This window comes from Papilio machaon, chromosome 12 (genome assembly GCF_912999745.1).
Source record: "Papilio machaon chromosome 12, ilPapMach1.1, whole genome shotgun sequence".
NCBI lineage: Eukaryota > Metazoa > Arthropoda > Insecta > Lepidoptera > Papilionidae > Papilio > Papilio machaon.
Genome location: NC_059997.1, coordinates 5,619,048 through 5,645,775, shown reverse-complemented (window position 1 = coordinate 5,645,775; position 26,728 = coordinate 5,619,048). Strand labels below are relative to the sequence as shown.

The window sequence follows — 26,728 nt, the reverse complement described above, 5'->3', positions numbered from 1 at the left end:
TTGTATTTTATTAATTGCTAGTTAATTATTTTATCGTGTTTTAGCTACATTACCTAGAATAATTATTAATTAGGTTAATAAAGTAATTATTATTAATTAGTCTATTACAACTTGCGTTCAATACTGTCAGTGAAACGAGAATAAAAACGTTGTATTACATTGATAATTAGAACGTTCACAATAACATCGTTTATATCTAACAAATACATAAATTTAATAGTTGGAACAGACTAACTAGATATGCGGAGTAACAATGAAGAGCTCATACTTTTTGGACTTAAAAATTTAAATTGTGCACAGAGCACACAATCCTAAAAATTTAAATTTGCGTTCAAAAATTTATTAACGTATAATTTTAAAAATAAAATAAGCATTTTATAGAGTAAATCATAACTCCCGGGACTTCGTCAACATAGCAACAAAAATAGACTACAATATGCCCGCATTCATCAGCTACCTCCTAGACAGTCTCGTCAAAATCGGTCCAACCGTGTCGGAGATTACCAAGAAAAAAACGGAGACTTGCGGACAGTCTGGCAGACATTTTAAAAGCTGATTTTTCGTTAACAGCACCGCAATTACGTCATGTTCGCGAAATATTTTTTATTCAATCTTACTAACTTACGAATGCGAATGTTTAGATGGATGGATGGATGGATGGATGTTTGTTTGAAGGTATCTCCGGAACTACTGAACGGATCTTGATGAAGTTTGGTACAGATGTATTTTTATAGAACAGTCTGGAAGAACACTTAGGCTACTTATTAAGTTTTTTTTTTTATTTCGCGCGGTCGGAGTCGCTGGCGACTGCTAGTATTACATAAAAACACGCCAATTTCATTAATTGTATAGAAAGATAAGTTTTTATCTTTTTCCATTTGATCCTTTAAAATCATATTCTTCATTGTAATGCATCTTACTGCGTAACTTTAGAAAGGAATTTTAAAAAGTTAACAAATAAAAGCAGTAGCGAGGAGTCAACATTGTCCGCGTTGGTTGCAGGCGATAATTTTATGAACAAAGAATGCGCCTGCACCTGCGCAAACAGACTTATGTATTAGCATACGTCCTCTATGTGAGCCAATACATTACCTAACTACGTCTCACATTTACAATTTATTTTTAAAAGGGATCACTCAGAAATCGAAAGTAAATTTTCGCCCGTAAAAGAGTTCCTTCTAATATGAAAATAATTAACATTTCAGGTACGCATATATTTGTTATATTTTTATCGAAATATACCCAACATGGCAACTATGCCAAATCTTATACGTCGAAATATACCCAATATGCCAACTATGTAAAATCTCACACATCGAAGTACAGCCAATATGCCAACTATGTCAAATTTCACACATCAAAATACACCCAATCGATTCAAACAAAACATTTAGGAATTTTTCCAAGAGTTTTCTTTAAAAGTTTTACATATATTTCTTGTAATACGGACCAAACATGGCACACCAAAATTGCTTTACAAACAAAATTTTATCAAATATTAATAATCAAATTATCTGAACATGGATAATTTAATAGATATTGTAAGTTCAAATTTATTTACGTCATACACATACAGTTATCATATTATCTCCTAGTATATCTCGTTATCGCAATGACAAACGTAACTTGAAGCAACATTATCAGGTAAAATTAGAAATCCTTTAATATATCGCAATATTACAAAATAGTCTTCATTGTTGTTTATCACGAACCTACACGACCTTGTACTCTAATCAGCTGTGAAAATTCTACAAAAGTTCTTTGCATTCGACTTTATATTCATTGTAATGCGGATTTCACCTAAAAACTAACAAAAAAAACCTGTTCTTTTCCAAATAAACAAAAAATTAAAACGTCAATTGTTTAGCAATTCTATTTTTGTCTTAATTCGTTGAACTGTGAGGTTAAATATAGCTAATAGTACTAAATTGGTGTTAAAATGATTAAAGTGGTGAGAGATTAAAATTAGTGTGTTGATAGAGATGTGTTACTGTGAGTTTTCACTGTATTACAGACATAGGTTTTTTGTACAGTTTTTTCGGCAGTGGAAAACCACACGGTTAAATGAAATTAGTAGATATTGAAAACATAGTTAATAATGGTTATTTCTCTCTTCATCTCTATGCATTTCTCATTACAGAGTAGAGGCAAAATGATGTAGAAAAAACATAATAATGGAGCAGTTCAAGGAATAAAGATAGCTCCTATTTTTTTTTGTGTCAATTAGATATTTTTTTATAACTTCAGTGAGATATAGACACGTTTAGATGTCTGAAGTCGTGTTTAAATAATTACCAGTCGCTACCCGAGCCGGAAATACCGCAGTGGACTACCCATCCGTGGGCCCCAACGCGAATTCTCAACATGTCATCCACCGAATAATCCATTGATTCGTAATTTCGAATTGTTTGCATCGTCAATGGATATCAAAAAACAAAGGACAGTAAATGATCTTATCAATCAATTCTTTTTTGTTTTTTTTGACTCATATTTTAATGAATAGGGCCTTTAAATCAACATGTTAATAATCTTTCTAAATTTTTGGTATGACAAATTATAGATCTAAATTAAGGTTTTTGATACAAATAGATATCATCCGGAAAAGCAGTGTATCTTTCTTGTAGTCTTTACTAGTTGTAAAACACATTGTCCAACGTGTGATTCTCGTATCTGAGAATATTTTACAATAGTAAGGACCTGTTTTACTATATCCAAGTAAAGTGCTTCATAACTAACGTAACAAATAAATTAACTGGCACATAAAGTATTATTAACAAGAAGTATAATGTCAAAATAATTTCACAGCTTATTTGGACATTGTGATACGCCAACGACGACTTTATTTGACAAATAAGTTCCAAGAAGCTTATTCAGGACATACTTGAAGATTGTGGCACTTAGTTTAAAATAATTTTTGCTATCTATGGCAACACATAAGAATGACGTCATATGGCATAACGCCAAGTATTCTGAAGTAACTTAACTCAAGGACCCATCAGGAAATGAAAAAAAAACTTGAGAGGTGTCAAGGGACACCCGGATGGAACGAAGTTCCTTTCGATTAATTAGTGAAGGAACCAATGTTTATTCTATGAATAAAAAAGTGAAGTCTTCCCAAGAAGTACATTTTATTTCTATGAATTTTCGTTATATAATGTCACGTCGTTGCCATGGTTACTATAGCAAAAAGTGTCGTGACAACTTTTCGTAAGAATTCTTTCCGTCTAGCCCCCTTTCACAACGCGCTATAAGGAACTTCGTTCCAAAAGTCGACATATTGAATGACAAATGGGCTTATTTAAAATTAGAACAATACAAAACAGAGAAAAACGCAAACATCGAACTGCAACACATGTATGTAGGTCTAGTGAAGGAAAAGTCAAAGTTTACATCACAAGCAATTTAATATAGTATACTCACTTAGCCCCTTAGAGCCTGTTTAAGTAACTATTCACCGTCTAAGTGTGGCAGTTAAAAATTTACTCATGGAGAACTCAAAATGAATATAGCTTCATTTCCTAGTACGAGATGTCGTTTGTTACAAATTATTCGATGATAACAGTAGTCAACAATCTTAAATTGGAGCACGTCCGATTCTTATCAAGTATATTTAGTGGTGAAATACAGATTATAAATATTTTACGATCAAAATAATCGATTTCATTTATAAATTCGATTCTTATTTCAAAAGCGTATATAACAATATTGCTCAAAAATTGATTTATTAAAAAACAATCGTATTAAGTTATACATGTTTTACGCTCTAATTTAGTTATGTTTCTACTATTCTGTAAATGGCGTATCTATAATCCTTAAAATGCATGCAAAATAATCAAGCAATCACAGTGAAGATTATATAGACATTTAAAATATATTTATATCTTATAGTAGTAAGTATTAATATGTTTTTTAAAGTTGATTTGATAGTGCAAACTCGGGGAAACATAAGCCGGTTCTCTACATTACTTCTGCGATTCGTTGGATACATAAAATATTTTAGTGTTTGCACATGAATCACGCACTTTGAGATAGTCAAGTGACTAAGGCCTAAAAAATTCCAGTTCATACAGGTTTCACAATACAAATTCTGCTTTGTCAACTGCGAGTTTTTAAGAACACAATAGGTAAATAAGGGGTCATCCATAAATTACGTCACATGTTAAGTGTGAGGGAGGGGGTCGACGAAGTGTGACAGTGTGAGAGGCGGGGAGGGGTGGCAAATGTCATATTCAACAGTTTCTGTTTTTTAAACTCATTTTGTATATTTAAAATTGCAATATGTGACATTACATTACGTAGGATGGTGTCATAAATGTGAACAGCTGTGACAACGAGGAGGGGTCAAAAATCATGAAAGTCATGTGGCGTAATAAGCGAGACTTCCAGACACCACGACATTTTTCCCGCTTATAGGCGTTTCTCTCTAACCCGAGTTTCTCACTTATGGAGGTAGTCCGTTGGGATGACTCTCTCTTATCCAGGTTGGACTGGATATAAAAATCGCGTATCAATATGTTCATAAGTTTAAAAATAAACACATTAATACATATGGATATAAAACATCCATCTCTTTATAGAAAAAAAAACACTCTAAAGTGTTATGACGATTAAATATCACGGTATATATCCTTTGCAATTTAATTCCGTAGAGCGAGTAAAGTATAATAAAAAATATACGATGTAATGAAGAATACATGTTTTGTAAAGCATATGTTAAAATTACAGACTGTTCTAATTTTGATAGTTGACGTGGTCGGACGCACCGTCTGTCGATTGTTCGGAGTTGGGACGTAGGCGCATTGCAAGGCCGGGAGTTCGGTGGCCGCGCTGGTAATGAATGGCCACTAATATAACAAAGTTTTATAATGCAAATATACCCTTCCCAATATATGCAGTAACGGAAAAGGGATGAGATTTTGGAAAAGGAATGAAAAAAGTAAATATCCTTCCTGCCATTTAGACAACGTTTAACCTTTTAACTTGCTAAGGAAGTTAATGTGCAGTGGTAACATCTTTCTTTCGGCGGTGATCGCTTGCTCGTTGGGCGCTTTCTATTAAAAAAATTTATTTATTAAAATGTAGTGATTAAATGTTCAAAATCCCATGATTTAAAAAGTTGAATATGGAATGAAACTCTGTAAGAGCTGAATTTTCTATAAAGATACATGTTGACAACTTGTTTTATCTCGGGAGTAAGGTTCTGCGCAGGCGCATGGCCTGAAATGAACATGGCGACTTAAGAGTCTACATAATACGTTATAAAATAGTTGAGAATGTTTGTAATAAATTCTTAAAAGGTTTATCTTTGGTAAAGACATTTGGAATGACGTGAGTCAGGAGTCTAGATAAAATTCCGAAGCAAAGCGAGACGTACAATGTTGAAACAAGTCAAGTACAAAACTATAATGTCCAAATGGAAGACATACCAAATAAAACAATATGAGCTCTCCTTGCTTGACCTAATTCAGAGAAATGTATAACATCTTTTACTGTTTTTTGTATTTTATATTTTTATCGCATGTGCAATTTCTACAATACTAACTTAGCTTTTTTGAGGCCAAAATCTCCGTTTACAACATATTGTAATCTCTGTTTTGTCAGGGATGACTATATGTTTTATAAAGAGATTTTGGTCTGCTCTTTTAAATAAACTTATCCTATACGCCAGTTACCATATAACATTATGTTGTAACTAATTAATTGGTGATCAGATTACGGCGTAACATTATAACTCGATCAAACGGCTTAGGTTTCTCCAAACCTGTTAGACCAAAACAATCGTGAGAAATTTCATATCGAGACAATACAAATTAATTGAGCTATAAGTACGGTTCGATTATTGGAAAATAAATACGCATAATAATGTTCATAAATAAAATAAAACAAAAAAAAAATACAGCTAAAAGATTATCAAGTAGGCAATACGGACAATTTAATACCATATGGACAAATTTCTTTTGTATGAGACGAGCTACCCAATAAAATCATAAGGTATAATAGAAGTCTGCAATTTAGTATATTTGCAATATGTAGAGCAGACACATGGCAACCCTAGGGCGGTGCTCGGTGGTGTTATGCGCGGCCGCGGTCGATACGCCGCCCGTAACCCACTTCCGGCGCCCATGACCTTGCCGCCGCCATTCACGCCGCGTCTTGCGGCCCCCGCGGCCCCAACCCAGCCCTCGCTGCTCCAACCCCCGCGTCGCCAACCCCCACATCCCCATTCCACAGCCTCTCTCTCCAACTTGTTCCATTGCCAGGATTACTTCGAGTTTCACGTTCTCTATATTTATTTACAGTCTGTTGTTGATCCAACACAAACTTTTGACAGTTCGCGTTCCAATTCTATCAAAATAATCTTTGTCACAATTACGTGTGACATATTATCTAGAATAGAATAAGAAATAAGCATTCTTTAGTGCATACTAAAAATAATCAATTAGTGTTTATTTGTCTCCTTAATTAAATACTGACCTAACTTATTAGAAAAAAAAATACTAAGTATATACATAATTATTTATATGAATTCCTAAGACATGGGTTTACTTTTCTACGATTTCATGGATTTCAATGTACGCTGCAATAAATTAGCATGTTTTTCTAAATTGGCAATGCCCATAGAAAGTGTTTGTGGACTTATTTAGCTTACTTAGGAAACAAGAAAAACATTTTTAATCATTTACCCATTTTATTTAAATGTCCTTTCTCCATAATTTCATTTTGCACTTTCTTATTTGCGTCAATTGAACTTTATAGTTTAAATAATAGTGCAGATATTATTTGTGTAGTTGTGTTACGAAACCTACTATGTTATTTGTTACTGAATAATGTTTATAAACATGTTAATGGTATACTACTTGGAATCTAACAAATCATTATTACATATCAAATACGAAGTACATTATTCCACAGCATAAATAAAAAAGTGCAATGTAACGTGTAAAAATTAAATAACCGTCGAATTCTATTGACGACATTTTTTTACAAAACCGTGTTATCTCTCTCTTTCTTTCAGAATAATCTGAAACAACAGTATATTTTGTAATGTTCAGTCAGTGGGAACGCAGTGTAACACGAACCGGTCGCGTGGCGCTGTCTGAATGAACGGTGGCTAGGTCACGCGACTTCTTACGTAAAGTTCCAACCAAAGCGGGCTTGCTTGTCTGCGGCATAAATACCACTAAAGGTAAACGTATTGCAGTTATTTCGTTAGTTAGTTAAGTGAATTATGTTCATTGTTATAACCTCTGGAACTACATTGAATCATCTAGTATATTTCGGTACTATTTAAAGCAGAAATATTTTCATCACAGACTGCAACTTCATATTATTATTATACTAAATATTTCTTCAATATTTTTTTTCTTACAACTATGTAAATACTGGCTACTTTTATCACACTATATTGATTTAGTTTATTGTCTTCTATATGTGAAGGTTGTAGTAAGATAATTATTGGAAAAAACTAAATATTTATATAATTAAGGAGTGGTAAGGCTTCGTTTATATGGGCAATTTGAGGTCTAACAACACTTTTATTCAGTGTGTCACGCAATAGGAGAGTGGAGGCAAACAACACCGCCTACACTACGACCATCACGAACAATTTATTTACATACTTGTTATCGTCAGTTTACACTGCCCAAACACTAGTAAAAAACATATTATCACTGTTTTCTCCAAAAAGTATGACTCTTTTTTGCGTTCGATTAAAAAAAGTATAAGAACATAGACAAAGCAAATAATAATGACAAATGGGAAGAAAAACTGCCTTTTGCTCACTACAGATGTCAGCATGATCGAGAGTGAGTAGCACTAAATGTACCACAGATATACAAAAACACTTTATTTTATATAAAAAGTAACTAAAACTATATATGTAATTTTTTACGATAGTTTACATTAATTATGTACTACAAAAAATGAAAATGGAATACTTTGCTTTAAATCGCTGAAATCTAATATATAAAATTCTCGTGTCACAGTTTTCGTTCCCGTACTCCTCCGAAACGGCTTGACCGATTCTCATGAAATTTTGTGAGCATATTCAGTAGGTCTGAGAATCGGCCAACATCTATTTTTCAAACCCCTATTAAGCCTTTTTAACTGCGCGCGGGCGACAGCTAATATGGTATATAAACTTTGATAGATGACATTACACTATTAGCGCTAGCGCCACCTATTTAGAGCTGTTAGTTTTTCCCCCCTTTGAATGTATCTTTTTCAATTAAATCACTGTTTGAAATCGTTTACTATACACGTTCACGTTCAACAAACACCCACGTCGGTAATTGCACGTGTGAACAACCTGATAAGCGCCAATACCAAAAACGAAACATATTTCTAAAATCACGTCGATGAAAAAACTTGTTTGTCTTTACATTAGCTACATACAACAATATGCTATTTGAGGTAAAGAAAGTTGTTTGTGATCAAATTCACGGCTGATTTATTGAAAAAACTTAGCCAGTAAGCGATAAAATCTTAGTGGTGAGCTACCGTATTAATTAATTAAAGGAGGTCAATGAACTTTGGCATGTTAATAATACGTTCGTATTTGCAATATTGGTAGGTATGACGTTGCAGATTTTATGTCGTTTAGTGCAATTTTCAATGGACTCGATCTATTTTATTTACACGTGTTGTTCGTTCGCAATTAATTACAAATTACCAAATGGTCGATGTTGGCTATAAATTATGAGTTATTAGTGGCGTATAGTAACGTACTCGTCTGTATGGCGGAGCTTCGCCCACGCGACTTGGCCCGATCTCTCGAATTCCTCGCCGCGATCTCGTAATGTGCACATAATGTCAACTAGTGAATTTTATTCTACGACAACGTTTTCATTCACATTCAGTCAATTTTATTCGAGGTTTTTTTTTAAATAAAATTATATTTTATAGATAGAATATCACTCATTCATAACAATGAAAAAAAAAAACTAAAATATGACAGGGATCAAACTGTGAAAGTGACGCGAAAAAATACAGATGTCACTACACTGATCGTTACTGTTTTAAATAAACATTGAAAAGCATTCAGGCAAAAATGTTAGGGAAGTGACCTGTCAACGTCTGCCCACGACTGGCCGACGCGACGCTAAAAGATTGCTATTTTGAAGTAGCCACCACATTAGCTAATCTAGTAGAAACCGGACCGAATGATACACTTAAATACTTAAATTTTACTTTAATTTTAACTTAAATTTTATTAATCAAAGGTAACTTAAACTATAATTGATGATCACTATTCTAGCTCACAATTCACATGTGAGAAATAGTGTATCGGCTAGCAACTCAGCTCAATTTGTACCTGTATAGAGTTCTTTTTTGCCTTTCGAGATGCAAACTCGCGGCGCATCAGCTCACAAGAGTCACAGCTCACACAGAGTATATCGCGATGAGCCGTGAGCTGTGAATTTAGTTGTTGAGCTTTAGCTTAACGGTTCAAGTCTTTGTGACCTGCACTATTGTACCAGTTCAGAGCCGTATTACACACCTCAAGATGCTACTTTTGTACATTTTTAATTCAATGACTGATACTTGAACACGTTAAAAAGTATTATTAATGTATATTTTATGAGTTTCTATATAAGGCACGAGTTTGATAATATTAAATGTATTTAAAAATATACTAAATTCAGTAGTAATATTTATCTATACTTAATATATAAATGAAACTTGTTAAAAGCAACTTAACCCGTTATGGTAAATGTGACGTCACAAGTGTACGTTCGGAACTAAGTACTATTTAAACAAATTAACACTTTTAAATATTCATCCAATTAAGTTATATAAGCTTGTTGCCTTCATATACAAAACTAGAACTGTTCGTGAACACTTTAAATACATACAATATGAATAAATGAAATTAACAAACATCTAAGTAACCTGTTACAAGTATTAGAGATAACCATTTTAATGCCCACTGGTCAATCCATGCCTTATTTGTAATGGTAAAAAATAATATTTATTTTATGCACATTGTTCTAATTTTAACGTTTGGGCAATATGAAGGTTAAACCCACACGCTTTTCGTGTTTATAGGCAGTATTTATTTATATAATTATTTGAAAGTACCTTTAAAATTTATTTCAGGTTTACCCTTCTGACTTGGTGTTTCTTTAGTGAAAATGTATATTAATAAAATATTATCGAAAGGCAAATTTCCATCGAACCGTCTAGTCGTTAAATTGAAAGCATCAAAGCGTAAGCCTCTCAACTTTTGCCTACGAGGTACATTAATCGGGCTCGCGTTCAAAATAGCTTTTTAAATATATTATTAAGTTAATAAAAAAAATCGAAGGCTTCTTGAAAAATCTTGAAATATATTATATTCTTTAGAGTCCGAAAAGATCTAAAGGTCATTTTGCTTAAAACTTACGACCTTATTTGTAAGTCCTCTCGATTTATTAAATCTAATATTAGGGTCTTAAAAAATTAAGAACGTATCGAAATTGTTTTTACAATTTGTTTAACTACTAAAATAGTAAAGTATCCTTCGTCAAAACTCAAGGTCAACAACATTTTTATACCGAACTACAAAAACTCGATTAAAACGAGAAAAAGTTTGAATCAATTAAAATTTTTCGAACGATGCCTTAACTAATTACAACAACAGGCAAATAGTGCAGAATGAAGATTGATCAATCGGTCTCGTAAACAGACAGTGCGATGTGCCAACTATTTCTCGCGTCTTGTCGACCACATGCCGTTCATTCTTTTACATTCGTTCTCGTCATTCGCTACGCACAATAAAATTTATATTTATCCTATGAACGAATGATATATATAACGTTAAATATTTATAAAGTTATAAAGTTTATTTACATAAATTGTAACCTTGACCATTGTATGAAATATAAAGCAATGTTATGTAGAGTGTTAAATTTACCATGAGTAAAACCATTAGAAGTGTTCAGTTATTTTAACTATATTCTATTAAATATTCATTTATCGGTTTGATGTCTCCTATACACTGTTTCACTACGTGTTCTAAATAAGAATTTTCAAGTTTATGACCTTGATTCGTCACTAATAGAAAAATCAGTTCACAAAAATAATTATACCTTTTGAATGCGTAATCTTACTAATAAATGCGAATATTTGGACGGATGGTTTGTTAGATGGTAACTTCAGAACGGATTGATGGATCTGAATGAAATTTGGTATAGATGTAGTACATTGTCTGGAAGAATATCTAGGCTAACTAGGATCCCGGAATTATGTACGGTTCCCGTGTTATACGTTTATTTTCGTTTGTACATATTTACTTGATAACTCCGTAACGGTTCTACATATTTTATTCAAATTTGGCAAAGATGTAGAACATAGTCTCGATTAACACATAGTTAGTAAACACAATGTCTTTTTAATTCGTATTTATATACACATTTTAAACAGTTTCGTAGCTATGAAGTCACAATATGGCGCTGGTTATGTACATTTTTATTTGCAAACAGATATTATGACCTCGTGTAAACAGTTATTGTTTTGTTTTAGATTGAAATCATCACGCGTAGGCGACTAGGCGATGTCTAGAATATTAAGGCGTTCATCTAAGTCACCGCGGGTACCTGATACCCACCTGCAAGCTACCGATTGTATGCAAATCTAGACAATCATTACGCCTCACTTGTCCAGCCATTGATATATCCTCGTATACCGAAACAGGTTTTGTAAACTTGTTTGATATGATTTTTCGCTTGCTGTTTGTTTTTTCCATTCATTTAACAATTTACATTAAATATTTTCATATATGGTATGATATAAAATCAGTAACTGTTTAAATAAAAGGCAAAATATAGAGGCGTTTTTAATTTATAAGTATTCGAGTTGGGTAATAAAAAACAAGACTACTTTTTAATTCAATTGTAGAAAAATGTTTATAAGAATATTATTCAATTACAGTGTATTTCCACGGTTTTTGTACTATTTTTTAGGCAATGGTTTTCCATTGGTAACAAATGAAAATCGTAATGACACTTTAAAATAAGTAGAAATGCGATTTTTTTCAAATATTTTTTTACTTTAACATTAATTAACATGGTCATACACTATCTACACTAGTCGTTAAAATAAAACAATCAGACAGTAAAACAGTATTTTTTTCCAATAAAAACATTGTTATCAAGAAAATATTCGTTTTAACTAATAAGAGAGCACTTGTTTAACGTGACACGTGTAAGAGTGACACAACGATAACATTTCATTATAAATAAACCGTTGCCAGTAGAAATGTCTAAAACAACTCACAACATGTTCGAAAATCAAGTCACATAGACTTGAACCGTTGAGCTTTGACTCAACAATTAAATTGACACCTCAAGGCTCATCGCCATGTACTATAACTATATGAGCTGACGAGCCATAAGCTGCCTGGTACCTTGCAGGTCACAGTTCGAAACAAAAATCATAACTCTATGCAGGTAAAAATTGAGCTGAGTCAAAAACCGGTTCACTGATCTGCTACACACATTTGAACTGTGAGCTGATCTGCAGGTCATCGATTTTAGTTAAGTTACCCATGACTAGGTGCCAAGTATAGATTCGATTATACTATTTGTTCTGAGACCGTCGGGAATTATGTAAATAATCAGACATGCCTTGAGTGCACTGTTTGTAATTGGGTAAACACGTTTTATCTTTGTTTAAATTACGATTCGCTCCGGGTTAAAGGTAATAAACGAGCAGGAACCATAATATTTTGTAGTGTTATTATTAATAGTCGTATTATATAAATAAGTTGTAACAGATAACGATTTGAAGTGTACTTTTCGTTCGCTGTTTATTGTATACAGATTGTACTCGGACACAATACCAAGACTTTATTCTGATGACGTCACAGTTACAAGATTATACAGTGTGGAGAAATTTTTACATGAAATTAAAAAGTTAAAACTTACACTTAGTTCCTACATAACATATAGTCATTTGTTGTTTGAAAAAAAAAACGAGGACAACGGAATGATCACTCATTAATTTATAAATAGAATACATTGGAAAATATTATTATCATGAAAAATATCACCGAATGACTTCTTGATACTTGACCGTATGGTAATTAAATATTAGTGAGATAAACCCACGGCATCTGTTATCAGTGGTCACGTACACCGCTTTAAATGACCACACGAACATCGCGAATGTTCAACTAACCGTGGGTTTTCACTGGCGATACAATTGTATTAAACATATAATTGTTACAACAAATAATAGGCAGTATGTTTCTACACATCGTTTGTGATTTGTGAACTAAGTAGATAATTGCCAAGGACGCCAAGTTATAATAAACTGAAGTAGATCTATTGTTATCAATAATGTATGGAGTAGACATAAATATTTAGAAGTTTTGATAACAAACTGATGTTACCGTGTTTCAACTTTCGTAACACATGTATTATTTATAATTAAATTGTATTTAAGATCACTTTGAAGATTATTGCACGTATGGTGTATTACATTTTCTCCACAGATAGTTTCCGTAACAGAAAAATGACAAAAAATATTAAAAAAAAAAAACATTTAAAACTATTATTTCATATGTAAGGTGTAATGTGACTTGAATATTCACTGGATTTCCTTCCAGTCAGCTGGGCTATTAGTTTTTTTTTTAATTTAACTACAAGTGAATTTTATGACGTAGTTGTACTCGTACTTTATTAGTATTGACAATGTGGCACGCGCGCTTCGGGGAAGGCTCAATGGCCGAGGAAAGCGCGCGTTCGTGTTTTCATAACGTACGCTTCAGAGAAGAGATACCAAACAACGCATCTCTAACCAAAGGTATCCTTTGTTAACGTTATTTCTGAAAAATAAACATAAATAATTTGAATGTGTTTAGTAAATATGAAATATTACTAGCGGATTCGTGCGTGTGGCATTACAAAGATACTATTCCACAGGATCCGTAGATTTTTTCCAAAATAAAAGTTCTGTCTATTGGAGATTTTTTAATTTAATCTGTTCTTTCGTCTTCAACTATTTTTAGTAATAATAAGACCAATTCCATTATTGTATAACTCGACAGCTCAAGATTTTATTGCTTTGATATTATATTTGATAAGGTACATTCGATATGTTTTGTATATTTAGACGAAATATCATGTTACATAAATGTTATTGAATCTCAATGTTTTATTCGAAGGTTTGTTTAAAAATAGTTGTTGTATGTTATTCGTCTGTTAACGGCTCTTTGAACTGAACATTACTTCTTCGACTTTGATATCTCGCAGATTTAACATTTGTGAATAAATATAGGCCCCGATTCATCTTACGAACGTTATTTATCGAGGTCTAGTTGCATTTTTAAAATAAAACAGTCTCAGATTTAAATAATAGAGATAATGTTTATTTACGTTTGACGTTCATAATATCAATGACTGTCGGTCAAAGTGTATTTAACTAAAGTGTCTAACTGTATTTTTGTAGTACTTAATACAGTTTATATTAACTAGCTGCCGCCCGCGACTTCGGCAACGTTATAAATAACGCTATACATGTTGTGTACGAATTATTACATACTTGTTTACATTACAAAGACACTCCAATTTAATTAATTGTATGGATATAGTAAATTAGTTAAGAGGTTGTCTCTCTTAGTGTACATTTAGTATGAGAAATCAACTCTACAGGGTTCGCTGAGCGACAAACTCTGAGTGCGACGGTTGAGACTAACATATAAGATGCATTTGCGTGGAAAACTTTGGGCTATTCCAAATTAAAATCTATCTCTGTTTGACATTACAACCGGATCCGTTCAGCCATGGTAACAACATCCATACATTAATCCAAACTTTCGCGTTTATAATATTAGTAAAAAGTATTGTAGCTGGCCGTTGCGGTGGAATTAATGGGCAGCATTGAACTTGAACGCTGTATGCGTGACGTCACGCATACACGTGCGGCCGCGGGGCGTCGCTCGGCCGCGCAAGGCCGCGCGCCTCGCATCGCCATCGCCCCGACAAACAAACCGTGAAACGTTATCCGCTTTAAGTTATTTTTTTTTCACTATTACCTACTTTATATTACTTTTAGTTTGTTATATTGACGCAAATACAGGCAACGAACTGACCAAAGAAAGAATACCTAAACCAAAATATTTTAGACAAAATTAATAATTTTTAATCATATTTCCTTGTAACTTCTTTTTCCTACAAACTGTACAGGTATAAAAAAGATTTTTCATTACCAAAAAGCCACTGTCTGCTATTCTAATATGCTAGGTCGTGTCAATAAATATTCCTATGACAATGTCTCCGTGTCTTTGCCTACCTAGTTACATTTATAATGCTTCTAAAAGCGGAATATAGAACGAGTCCGCAGACATATCGATCACTAAGGCTATTTTCAATTCCTAGGGAACAAGACCTATTTCCTAAATTAGTAGGTCTCCGAATACAAACAACCAGACTAAATCACCGACTATTCACGACATTTTAGGTCTTGGCTGTACGTTTAAATGGAATAATGGAAAAATTATTCAGGTCTGGATCACCTGATACAACAAATTACTTCTAAAAATACTTTGTACTATTTTATTTATTGAAAGTTGTGTGGATAAGTAAATTATGAAACACGTTTTTTATTTTCGTCACTATTCATCTTAAAAATCCTTTATGCTTATTAGGAAGAAAGCTTAACTAGTCAGAAATGGTTATCGAATAACAATAATAATAGTTGAATATTCAATGGTCCATATTTGAACGTTAAAATTTTTTGTAATATGTAGTTACATAACCGCTTCATTTAGTTTACAAAAAAGGTTACAAAACATATGAATAAGACCACATCCTCGAAATGCCCTTTTTTGTTTGACCAAGTCAAGGCGGCATTTCCTACAAGGTTTGGCCATTAACATTACACAGGTTATACATACATATGTATCTCATTAAATATGTTGCGATTTTCTTCTTCCCCTTTTATAATAGTCTACTGTATCTATATTATAAAGAGGAAAGATTTGTATTTTTATATGTTAGGAATAAACACAAAAACTACTGAAAAGATTTCAAAAATTATTTTGTCATTACCAAGCTGCATTATTACTGAGTGACATAGGCTATTTTTTTATTCCACGCGGACGAAGTTGCTAACAAAAGCTATATTAAATACATCAATAAACATTTTCACCACTGATTTTTTCAATAAACTTATTTTTTTCGGTCAAAAGTAGTGAAGAGGCCGCTTAATACATTAGTTAAAACGAAATGTTTTTTATTTTTATTGTTTTTCTACAAAATAAATGTCGCAATACTGTCTAGCCAGTATTAGGTAACATAAGTAAAGTTTACACTGAACAGATAAAATATTGCCACTTGCCACTTATTTACTGTTAAGCAACCTTTCTAAGGTTAGAGTTTATCGCCGTATTGCCGTAAGAAGTGGGTAAAAGTCAAGTGTTATTTGTGTGAAATGCGAGTTACTGCACAATATAAATTCAAGCTATTAATGTATTATCACAATAGCAGAATGTTTAATTAATCTATGTACCAAGGTAAAATATTATTTAAGTTTAAAACATAATTTCATCAAAAATTTTCAAACCTTTTTTCTCAAGGTAAAAAAATCATGACTACAGATTTTTACCCTTTCATGTAGACTATAAAAAGTTAAAGGCTTCATTAATATCCTTCAAGTGTTTTAATTTTCTCAGTCACGCACACCTTACTCTCAATTAATTATCACGCTAAAATTTAAGCGTGGGATCTCTGGCCCGCCGCACGCCAAATGTTGCAATACCGCTGCCCAGTAAGGCAAGTAAAAAAAATCGATTCCATTACAACGTAAGAATACTAGAGATAGTCTTAAACACTCAATCAGAATCGTTAATTGGTCACCAAGGGAGACCCGGATTGCATTTTTCGTTCGGAAGTTTAGAACTTATAAGATATTTAAGTTCTACCCGAAACTTAAGTTTAAAAAGCTCCTCTTTAAAATTCTTGTCCTATTTTCCTATATACTTTCTTGAGCTTACTAGTAACTGGCAGTTTAAATTTCTTTATTGTTTCATTTGTTTGTGGGCATTGTCAGTTTTTATTTTTAACGCTCTTTTTAACTTTTTTTATAGTATGAGAAAAGGTGACAAACGAGGAAGCGGCCGTTTAAATTTGCCAAAATAGCAAAGTGAGGATTGTCTGTAGACATCTGCATTTGTTAAAGCTTTCTCTATCTTTATCTATCGCAATAGTTTTTAGTTTTTAAAGATATATCTGGCAGTCTATTATAAAAGTCTTTAAAAAAACATGTTGACAGCAGCAACAAGCAACAAGTCGAAGTACAAAATTTACGTACATTGTACTCTTGCATAAGCTGTGTTTCGCAAGCTACTATGGAGCCGCGAAAGCGATGACGCAATGCGCGGGCGCAGTCCGGCCCATTGATTAGACGTCGTGAATGTAAACTGTTACCTAATACCAAACGATTCCTATTCTTGATTCGATAAAGCATTAGACGAAATTGACCGGCCATTTTTTTTAGTACGAAAAGGTTAGTAGAAACAAAGATGGCGCATGTTTTATGTTGTAAGTAACTATACACCTACAACCATTAAAATAACACAATTTCTTCTAATTTGTTTTAAAAACGTGCTAAATTACAGCTCGTATGGTGACAGTTTGTTGTACGATATAAAATAATGACATTCTTCGACTGAACATATACTGGAATTAAATATATTGAAAATGTTTCATCTGTAAGTTTTCTTACTTACATCATTGTCAAGATGTCACAGTGTGCTTTATATGTCCCTTTTTGATTTATTCTTAATATTCGTGATGACATTTCCAAAGGAGAAGATACCTATATATGTGCGCATAGACTCTATGTGTACATAGTTTTTGTATAGGTAGGCATGTAATAATAAATTTGACAGCGTGACATAAGACAGTAGATTTGTTTGTTTATTTTCTTGATTAACCTATAGACGAAGCGAAGGCAGGAGTCATACAAACACGCTACTCTGTCCAAGGGACCAAGTTGATAAACACAATATCCTTTCTAGCAATTATTGTTTGTATAACAATCTGCCAGCCGATATAAATATTAACCGGTTAAATTGTTGCTGTTGCACTCTATATATAATTCTTTATCAAAGAATTAAATAAATATTTATGTGTTAATTTATAATCAATGTACTAACTTCCTGATAGTGTAGTTTAATGCTATGCAAGCAGTTCTTTTTTTTATTATTTTCGATAAATCTACAGTAAGGACTACCATACTAGTAATTGGAGGACTCTGAGTGTAACAAGAAGGATAAAAGATAAAGTGAAATTTATGTTTTTTTTTAATTTGAATTTATGTATCAAAATTAATAACTTAAATACATGTTAGATCAAATGAAAGTATAGGCATTTTACATGTTTTAAAAATCATTACTTGATCTATACATTACTAATTAATATTGTAATTAAATAAGTAAAATGTTGCTAAGTCACCTGTTTTTAAATCTTACAAATATTATAAATACGAATGTTTGGACGGATGTATGTTTGTTTGAAGGTATCTCCGGAACGATTTCACAGATCTTGATGAAATTTGGCATTGGTGTAGAACATAGTCTGCTATAACACATACGCTACTAATAAAGTTTTTTTTAATTCGGCGCGGACGACTGCTATTAAGTTTATATTTTCGTGTGAGGTTTCCCAGATTAACCATAATCGAATATTACATACAATACAATAAAATAGATAACCCATGATGTTATTCCAGATTAATTGAATGATCATAAAAAAATCCGAACAATTTTCTTTGGAAGACAATAGTAATAACGTTACTAAATCTATTTGTGGCCTTTTGTTTGTTTACTTACATTCAATAAAGCTTCAAATTGAATTGAAAAAAGATTAAAGTTTGGATTGGAGCCAACGCGCTATGATTAGACGTTTGTTAGTACAGTTCAAATATATGAAAATTTAAAGATTGAAATTATTTCTAGTATATTCACAGTAAAGAAGTATACCTCTTTTCAGGTTAGGAAGACAAAGATTATAGTAATACGTAAGGTTAAATTTGAGAAAAGATTAATTTGTTTTGCTGACCCCAACTATTTCTTTCAATTAGAGGTTATGATGTCACAATACGGCGGGGGTACATCTACAACTATAATTATTTGTTAAACTGTTTATCCTCACTATAAACTAAATAGTTAATGACAACTTATAGTGCCACTATGTTATCACCTCCGAGGTTGATAGGTACATTCGGATACAAAATTAATTAGATAACATAAAACTGTGGATTAAGACACCTCCTTTAGTTAGTTAATCTTACTAATAATGTAAATGGATGATGGACTAAATTTGGATGGATAGATGTTTTTACAAGGTATCAAGAACGGCTTCATGGATCTGGATGAAGGTGGTAACGTTTTCTGAAAAATCGCATACCAATGATACCGGAAATATGTACGTTCCCAGTGGGATACGTTTGTTTCCTCTTTATATATTTACACGATAACTTTGCAACTGTCCAACATATCTTATTTAAATTTGGTACAAGTAGAGAACTCGTGGGCGAACTCTGGTACAGAATTATACAAGAGAAAAGTAAGTTCGGGTAGTCCTCCGGTTACAATATTCGTAAATATGTGGCGGTGCTGGGATTCGATATGGAAATAATAACATCGGTCGTATTTTCTGTAATCTGAGGCAGAGTTGCCGACTGCAGCACTTTGAATGTTGACACACCGCAATAGGACACCGTTCTTTCGGCCGTGAGAATGTTTCAAGTTAGTTCTGCCGCCAATTTCTCGTTCCACGTAATTAAAATTGTCTTTTAATATCAACGAAAAAGTTTATTCGGTAATAATGGTGTACTTTGTTGTGTCAATGATAAATCTTGTGAACCAACCAATTTTGGTGGTTAAATTTTGTCGTAAAAGTTTTTTATAAATGCTTACAGTCACAAAACTCAGTAACCATAGCTCATTGAGGACAGGCAAGTTATTTAGTTAGTTACATTGTGAAGTGTTTCCATACAATAAACAATCGTCGGGCGGAGCATTCATTCATGTATGTTAAATTATACGCGCGTTGAAAAATACAGGTATGCGAGCATTATCGCTCCTAATGCCGCTGATAAAGCGAGATAACGCTACGTAGGCGGTAGCTCGCTTGATAACGACGAAACAGCCGTTATAAGTTCGCCAGTGTGCATACACAGCTACACAAACACACACAAGTGTCATATACACACAACTATCGCGGACACAACGCGATATCTCTTTGTTTTCTTCGCAAACGTTCATTGCTTATCAGACACCAGTCCGTTTATTTAATTTAATATGAAACGTAATAATATTAACATCAAAGAATATAGTACCGGTCAATTAGAATAGACGTTTACCAACGCTGCTGTCTTAGAAATGATTTACAAATCATAAACAATATAGAGATGAGACGATCAAAGACAACGCGTTTCTAAGATACGACATAATAATAAATTATAACTAGTTACTAGGTTAATTTAATAACAACAAAAGTATTTATAAAACAAAGCCTGACTTGAAGTAAAATCGACTAAAATGTTATAAAACATTATAATTTCCAAACGCCACGATATATTTATTCATTTACATAAACATCTGTTAATATTTAGTGTATCCTTATGGCTTTTCCGTACATAGGTTCCTCCTTAGTGTAGGTTTAGTAGATAATTGTACTCTAAGAGCCTCCTTCTTCTAAGTGAACAATAAATGATTGACATTGGATTTCTGAGACTAGAATCTCTTTATAAGACAAAGATAACAATACGTTTTAAACGGAGATTTTGGTCTCAGAAATCCACGGTGAATTGTTCAATGATCTTTGGCGTGGTAGATCTCTTAAGTGGAAGTTTTTAATAAAGTAATTCTATGTTAAATTTAACATTTATTCTAATTATTATTATAAAAAAAAAACTATGAAAATAACATAATTTTGTATACAATTTATACTAAGAACATATAAATATTATCGCTTCTGGTTTGAAGGCAATTAGTAGCGCTACTTGTCTACGCAATTATCTCAACAAACAACCGTTATTACGAGCGAGAAGTAATCTTATTGATAAATTGCGTGCCTGTGTATATTTAAAGACAAGTTATATACCGAAAATAATATTATATATTGGTATATATATAAACAACGGATAATATTATCTTACATAATATATTCATAATCATAATTACATATAATTAACAACATTTGCTAGAGATATCTTAACCATTTTATAAATGTAGAGCTCACCTGCCGTGTCTTGTATTAATGAATGTTGTCTTTTATTTTGTCAAAAGAATGAAAGGGATAGACAATATATCATACAAGTAGCGTTCTATGGTGAAATTAAATCAACACTTATTAGAATTTGTTAATATTTTATTTTTGTATTATTGCTAGAAGACATTATGAAGACATGTTATGTCCGTTCAACTTATGTTAGGCGATCAATCATATTGATCAAATAGGATGTTGAGTAACTAGAACCCTACAATACATTTTGGACATTCTCGTTATGTTATTTTCATGTCGATATGTAGAGAAGAATTATTATCCAAATAGGAATGATTTAGCGTATTATTAATTGGAGTAATTTTAATAAACAAATGATTATATTTTATTATTACTATGTCAAGACGGAAATGAATTTCATAGGGACTTCCCCATAAATTAAAGTAAAATACTAGCAATTAAGAGATTAAGACAAGCTATATTTTTGATTTTGTAAATCCAATTCACGTGTGATGTTATTAAATTTTATCGTACGATTACAATTGTGTCGATAAATTTTCAACGGAAATATATTTCCATATACTGTCTATTATACATTTTATCAAAGGAACACTAACCTCCACTTTTTCCTGTTCATCCGACCTTATTGAAGTAAATCACTGTTGATAATAAATGAACCTGAAACTTCAGTATCACTAGTTTCACCCACGCATTATCCTTAACACACTCAGTGCCACCGACTTCTCTCGTTCGCACATTCGTAAAAATAGTGTGGCATTGAATGTGTTGACTGAAAATATCAGTAAAAACATTACCTTATGTAAGAATGTCTATTCGAAGACATTCCTATTTCCTAAAAGACCGTTTTATAAAGTCGAGTTTCATGTTTAATTTTTTTTAATTAATTAATGTTTGAATTATCCATATTATTCCATTATTTTTTATTAAATGTAATCATTGCGAGTGCTTTTGTAGATAGGTAGGTCTGTAGTTACCTTTTGTCGTTCCTATTTTGAGTTTTAAAAACATTGTAAAAACTAGAACGCGTTAGTATTACCCATTATCGATATGTTAAGCATCCAGACACACGGAGGGATTATTTTCACCGCATAATTAATTTTGCACGTCGAAGGCCGGCGCGGCGCGATGCTAAGCAATGTTCTTCACATACATGAAATGAACATTGGTGACACTTATTATTTTGTATTTATAATTATTACAGACTCTTTTCGAGATATTTTATTCGTATAATTACTTGGGGAAGGAAATTCTTTTACTACTTGATAAATTTCATAATACTATTTTCGGTTGGTATTAAAAATATAAATTTTACATTAAAGTATTATATCTTAATGTTAGTTTTTTTTTATAATACACGTATTTTTATTTTATGACTTAAATACCTGAAAAGAAATTAAAATTTTTCTGTAAAATCTTCAATTTATTTTTACAAAAAATTTTAATTTATTTCTTCTTTACTCATTCAAAGTAACTTTGGCATATGTTGGTAAAAAATTAAATATAATTTTGCAAAGTCATACATAATATGTTATTGACGTATTTAAAGTTTCACACATATTTGATTACTTATGTAAATCATATGTATTTATCATATCACGTAACTATGTAAACATCACACACTCAACATAGTAATATGCGATAACATTAATCGCAAAGGATATACATATACTGCAAAATATAGTACGGAAATTACATTGTCGTTTGTAAATAAGCTTTATATTATACTAGCTGTCGACCGCTACTCCGTCCTAGACGGATTAAAAAAAATACTTAATTACTAGCCTATGTGTTCTTCCAGACTATGTTCTACATCATGCTAAATTTCAACGAGATCCATGCAGCCGTTCTTGAGATAACTTGTAACAAACATCCATCCATACATAGGACATTCGCGTTTATAAAATTAGTAAGATATAAATCTCAATAAATGGAGAAAGGAAATATTTCTGTTGAACATTGAGTGGAAAAAATTTAAGAAATGGAAAATTCCGTTATTACACAAAAAATGAAGGTGGCTTGAAGTTACCTAGGGATTATACCCGGTTTTAAAGGATAATGAATGTTTAATCCAAAATCCATCAAATTTATTCTCGTTGATGATATAAAAAAAAGATTGCCGGAGCCGGTTATCTTATTAAAATGTTTTTTGAGGCAAAATGTTGTAATTTTATTCACCTAAATTATGATAAAGTTTATAGATATGAAATAAAATTAAAAAAATATTATTTCTATTCGATTTAATATATGCAAATTGATAACAACCTTATTATACAAAGCTGTTTGTAGTTCATAAGATGAAAGCAAAGCGCCTACAATTGCTCTGGCTAATGAAGCGAGAGCCAATATAAGATACAAGTCTCAACAAGTGCGTGTAGGTTGACCATGTTACTTTTAGTCTTGGACATCATTTAGTCTCTACATCACTAAGTTTCAACACCAGTGACACTTGGGTTGACACATGTTGTTATCCCTCACAATCTGTTCTAAAAAAAAGAGACATCAATAAACGCCACGGCAGTCGTAACCCACAGAGGTAACCAAACTTTTTTTCGTAAACCATTTCAAATTTCCTGGTTTCGGTAAACCATTTTTATCTTTTGGCATGATATCAAAATTCAAAAAGAAAACATAATAGTTTTAATATAATACACGTTAATATTATCAATGTTCGAAATAAAATATATCATTCATTTATTAGTTGTTATATTCAAGCATTCTTGCATAACATTTATAGAAAAATCGCGCATCATCAATAATATAGCAAACATTTTTTTTCCCCAATTTGACCTTTGTACTACAAGCAAAATAACCTGAAATGTTTCCAAAGTTGTTTACACAAAATAGCATCTATTTTTAATATTCAAATTGTGTTCATTTGTTACGTAATTCTTTCTAAAAATGTTTAAATCAACGATATTTTAGTACTGATGTTAATTTTCATATGTAATAGTAGAACGTTTTGTATGTTTGATTGTTAACATGTTTGATTTAGTTTTTAGTAACTATCCCAATAATTCTTGTCAAAGGCTTCGTTAACAGCTTCAATGTTTTCATCTTTTATATTTCAATAAATATATTTTATCACAGTTACCCTAGCAATGTGTACGGTAAGGTCAGAGTTTATCGCGACGAACTCAATGTGCCGACAATTGTCTTTGTGCTTTTCCTACTTGTTACAATTTGATCTAATTAATTAGTGCATGTCTAGCAACCCATCTTTGCCTATAAAGCATAGAGCTAAACAGTTTTGTAATCTATTTCTTATTAAACATAATATATTAACATTTATAATATATTTTGAGGTCAAAGTTTTATCATAGTTGAAATGTACCGAAAAAATTGAAAATATTCCACTAATAGCTCCCCGTTTCCTGTTTTTGAAGACAATGACGTAAATAGTGTGTTACGAATTTAAAAAAATATGCAATTTGTCCGCATCATTCGCCATGTTTTTTAAGCATGTGCATTTGCAACCTTCTTATGCTTGCGGTGTATAAACACCAGTCATTATCATTCAATTGTCTTCCTAATTTAAATGCTAAATACGTGCTAGCTTCCTTAGCAAAGGACGTTCTGAAGGTTAGACTTATCGAAAAAGTGTCAATGTAAACCTACTACAATAGTAAGAACTTTAGATAATGTTTGATAAGTGTACGTTATTATTAAACAGCTGACAAGATACAAACATGAATTATCTCTGATACGAAAACCGAGATTGTAGGCGTATCTAAAATATGACATTGTTTGTCATTGCGAAGACATCTTAACGTCAATTTGATTAAAATGATTTAGTAATAGAGTAACATGTAAGCGATTAAAAGCCAAAAGGAACATTGAAAAGCGGAATGATTTAACAGCTGGCGAGGAGACAACGTATTTGCATGCAGTGGTCGGTCGTTGGCAGCCCTCGGCGATCAGAACATGGAACGGCAGGCGCGTGCACGGTCGCGAGCGCCAGGCTAAGGCACCACCACGCTCAGAAACAACCTAAATAAAGCGGGCCAGGGAGCAGCAGTCGCGGCGGGCGGCGAGCGGCAATCGCGGCGCATGCACGCGGCCCGCGCACACCACGCCGCCCGCGCCGCCGCCACTCACACGCACACAACACCCGCCAGACGAAAATAAAATCCACTCGTATACGCCATGCGAATAGGAAGGCGGCCGGGTAATAAAGCCGGCCGTCCGAATGAACGTATGGTATGGATCCTTACGTTTCGTGGCACTGTCGCGAGACGGTCACGGGCGCAGCATCTCAGGCCGCGGGTCACAGACGCTCACTCGGAGATCTCATCCGAAGGCGCGTTCCGGCACTCCGAACTGGTTTCGTGGGCGCGCTCGGTATCCGATGGAAAAGTACACGGGCGACGTCCGAGCACATTCGGCACACGCGATATCGCGGCCGTCTCACTGCGGTCACTCGGCAGGAAAATCAACGGGCGGAGATTAGCATGAATGATATCATAGGTCGGCTCAGCGGGAGCACAATCACAAACGATGCGACGTCGGCGCTGGTCGCGGCGCGACTGGCGAGTGGCGGCGGCGGGCGACGGGCGGCGGGCGCGGCACTACGCGGGGCCGGTGGCGGGGCGCCGTGCGTAGCGAGTGGCCGTGAGGCGCGGGGACGAGGAAACCCGGCGCGAGTACGGCGCGGTGCCGCGAGGGTCGGGGGGCGCGGATTAATCACGTAGTAAGTGTGCCCCCGCCCCGGCCCGGTCGGCGCCCGCTCCGCGCCGGCAGAACCTGCGCCCACCCGACACATGAATAAATAGTAAATGCAACACGAACGCTCGTCGTGCCAGACTGAAACCGGACACTTCTCGAAGCTAAATGAATTCCTGTGTGAGCGTTGCCACCGAATCTTGGCTCCGCGTGTCCGCTGCGTGCGTCGGCGAGGCGCCAGTCCCTCGCCCCTCCCGCAGCATCGCCGCTTACCTCTGTGATGCAATTATTTGACGCCCGTAAGAAAGTATTCAACAACGACCATACTCATCGAAATAAATTGAATCTATTAGCCCAATTTCATTTATTTATAAGCGAATACTTTCGTGACGACGAAGCGATTTACATCATCGTATCATTCAATTCAAATCCGTGCTGTGATTCATGCTTTAATTCCACGTCTTGTTACATTGAATAATAATTGAATAGTTAGTCGCTGCTCTTTGTAGAACGGTTTTCCCAGTTCACAGCTCGCTCGCTGCTAATATATATATTTATTACATAAAGTAAAACAATGCAACATACATATTCTCAGCTATGATAAGTCATAGAAAATAAGAACATATTTACTAACCCAAGGCAAATCTATGTTTATTAAGTATATCACTAAACGTGTCAAGAGTGATATTTACCTTTGTATATTCTCTCGGCCAAACTCTAAAGATGTTATATCCTTTCAAATAAACGTATGTCGTAACTTGTAAATCCCGCCTCGACAATGTCCATTAAAGCGTAGTAAAACTATCACTAAGGTGGATCACGGTTCAGCGAAACAA

General features: G+C 33.5%; 1 protein-coding gene across 1 annotated transcript in view; it reads right to left on the bottom strand.

Moving 5' to 3' along the window:
- LOC106719197 (ataxin-1) overlaps positions 1 to 25,755 on the bottom strand; it is a 30,817-nt gene extending 5,062 nt beyond the window's left edge. The window contains exon 1 of the mRNA XM_014513471.2: positions 25,445 to 25,755. The gene's annotated coding sequence lies outside the window, so the exon portion shown is untranslated. The remainder of the gene's footprint in view (positions 1 to 25,444) is intronic.
- Between the last annotated feature and the right edge of the window lie 973 nt (positions 25,756 to 26,728).